Source organism: Balaenoptera musculus, chromosome 10 (genome assembly GCF_009873245.2).
Source record: "Balaenoptera musculus isolate JJ_BM4_2016_0621 chromosome 10, mBalMus1.pri.v3, whole genome shotgun sequence".
Classification (NCBI taxonomy): Eukaryota; Metazoa; Chordata; class Mammalia; order Artiodactyla; family Balaenopteridae; genus Balaenoptera; species Balaenoptera musculus.
The window spans coordinates 93,210,617-93,213,608 of NC_045794.1; the positions used below are offsets into that span (position 1 = coordinate 93,210,617).

At 47.4% G+C, this 2,992-nt stretch overlaps 1 non-coding gene across 1 annotated transcript; it reads right to left on the bottom strand.

The window, feature by feature from the left end:
- Nucleotides 1–1,302: 1,302 nt before the first annotated feature.
- Nucleotides 1,303–1,375, bottom strand: TRNAE-UUC. The gene has a single exon. It is a non-coding gene; the product is annotated as a tRNA-Glu (tRNA).
- Between the last annotated feature and the right edge of the window lie 1,617 nt (nucleotides 1,376–2,992).

A 2,992-nucleotide genomic window follows, 5' to 3' on the forward strand; every position in this document is an offset into this window, starting at 1 on the left:
GGAATTCCTTGGGTACAAATCCTTGAGCACCACTCCTCTCAATAGGAAGATCTGTGAGCTAAAGAAACAAGTTCTCTGCCTTCTGCCCCACAGCCAGCAAACAAAGGTGACACAGGCATAGGACAACCATCATAGACACGCCCACTAAAAGAAGGGATGCAGGAGGCACACATCAGTCACTGGACCATAGCAATTCTGAAATCCATCTGGGAACATGTTGCCAATTCCTTGATTAGTGCTCAGTCCACCTACCTGAGAATGATTCTTGTGGCTCTTGACACTGCCCTCTAGGTTCTTGCTTCTTTTCTCTGAGACGTTCTTGTATTTCCTTAAGAAATGACCAGGGTCTGCAGCTGAGTAATTTTCTTAGCCTGCCTCCTACCCATAAAGATTTGAGGGTCTAAAGATCTCTCTTTTCATTTGGTGTTCTCTCTGTCCCACTCATTCATAGCCCAAAATATTCCTTTCAAAGTTTTGTGGGTTTCCTATGAAACAATTTGTAATTCATTCCATTTGACAAAAGGCACACCCACAAAGTTCTTTTTTATTTTGGGCTCCTGGCAAGGCTGCCCTTGAGATTCTTCAAATTTCGATTATTTAACAGAAAGGGTCTACAGCATGTACTGTTAAGATCCTCAGAAGGACTTTGTCGGTTTGAGAGGGTCTACGAGGCACTCGAAATTTTTCTCAGGTCTTAAGAAAAGACTTCATAGTCACACCTTGGACTCATGTTTACACCGTTTTCCTGATAGTGGCTTTGATCTTTGCCTGGGAGTCATTTCTTCTCTTGAGAATTATTTGTCATGTGGATAGACTGGGAATGAGAAAAGTTTTCAAACCCAGAAAGTCCTGGCTCCTCTATATTGAATAGTCTGTTCTTTGGCTTCTCTTATTGACAGAGGCAGGATTTGCACCCAGGACTCTCTGTTCTAAAAGCCTGCACTCTTGTTGAGAAACTCTGTTGCCGCTTTGAACACTGGGGCACCCAGGGACTTTATTAAGTCCTAAAGGAAGAGTGGGCTCAAAGCAGGTGGGAGAAGGAAGGGCATGTGAGGCAGGGGTACCACATGAACAAAGGCACAGAAATGGGGGAAACACACAGTGTGGAGGGAACAGCAAGCCTCCAAGAGTGTGGTTGCTTCCTATCCCTCTCCCCTTAGCTTTATCTCCAAACATCCAGTTCCTCCTTCTCAGTCCCCTGGGACCACTTTTCTTTCTTTCTTTTTTTTTTTTTTAAAGAAAAGTTCTTCTTATTTTATTTTATTTTATTTTGGCTGTGTTGCGTGGCTTGTGGGATCTTAGTTCCCTGACCAGGGATTGAACCCGGGCCCTCAGCAGTGAAAGTGCAGAGTCCTAACCACTGGACCACCAGGGAATTCCCTTGGGACCACTTTTTATGTCCCTTTTGCAGCACAAGCCCTGTGATATCCTCCACACTCCACTCTTCAATGAGTTGGCTCACAGGGGTCCCATCTTCCCTAAGAATGCCCTTCCTCATCTTGCCAGCCTGGAGAGTGCCTTACTCCCCTGTCAAAGCCAAAGATGAGTGCCACCTCCTCTGTGAAGCCTTCCATGTACGTTAGCATTTGCTAACTGTTACAAATACACCCCAGCACCACAGTGGTTAACACACAAGAGTTTATTTTTCGCTCAGAGCACAGTTGAGTCAAAGTTGGCTGGGGTGAGGTAGGTGAGCTCTGTTCCACACAGCTAGGGGGGGGTTCAGTTCCTCTGTCCAGTGGCTCTACCATCCTCTAAGACAGGCTGGCAGACGAGGACCTGTTTTTGTAAATAAAGTTTTATTGGGACACAGCCACGCCCATTAGCTACATAGCTGCCATAGAGACTGGATGGCCCACAAAACTTAAAATGTCTGCCCTCTGGCCTTCACAGAAACATTTGCTGACCCTTGCTCTAGGGCTCTGTAGGCCTATGAAGGGAGTGTGGAAGATCTGGGGGGAGGTTTCTACGGGCCAGGCCTGGAAGTGCTGCACCTCACTTCCTCCCACATTCCACTGGTGACAGCTAGTCACATGACCCCACCGAGCTGCAAGGAAACTGGGAAATGTAGACTTTCTGGTGCTCAGGAGGTAGATGAAGCAGGGTTGGCTTGGCACACAGCCTTGTCCCTCCACACCTTTCCTACTCCGCTTTGCTCCCTGCACGAATGCCCTCCACCCCCATGGGATGGGAAGATCCCGGAGGGCCGGGACAGTGCCTGTTTTGTTTAGCACCACTGCCCCGTGCTCAGCACAGAATAAGTGTTCTAGAGACAGTTACTGAAGAAAGGAATGAATCTGTCTTTCGTGCACGCTCCCAGAGCTCTTCGTAAATACCTCTGATCTGGCACTGACATCATTGTGTTTTACTAATTCTGTGCCTGCTTCCCCACTCAGATTCCTCTCTCTACTCCACCAGTCTGTTTTGGGGCATCTCCTGTGCAGGAACCCTGTGCTAGGCCCTAGGGTTGTCTCTGTGAACAAAACAGACCCAGCCTGTGTCCTCAGGGAGCTTGCAGTCCAACAGGAGAGACCAGCAATGAGCAGAGAATCAGAGAATTGCAAACAGTCGTGCAAATAAATTTAAAGTGACAACAGTAATCAAACCCCCTGAAAGAAAGGGGCGGAGTAGGTGCTCTGAGCACATCTAAGGGAGAACCTGATCTAATCCAGTGGTCAGGGAGGGCTTCGCTGAGGAGGTGACATTTGGGCTGAGACCTGAAGCAAGGCAGATGTTAACCAAGTGGAGGGAGGATGAGCAGAGAAGAGTGTGCTAGGCACGGGGAACAGCCTGGACAAAGGCCCTGAGGTCAGAGAGAGTTTTATGTCAGTCGTGACAACAACAATAATGACATTAATATTATTATAGCTCAGACTGAGTACCTACTATGTGCCAGACACTGTATTAAGCACTTAAGCATTATGTATTATGTCAGTTAATCTGCACAATGCTATGAGAGAGATATTCCCAATTGCAGAAGCCATGAATGCCC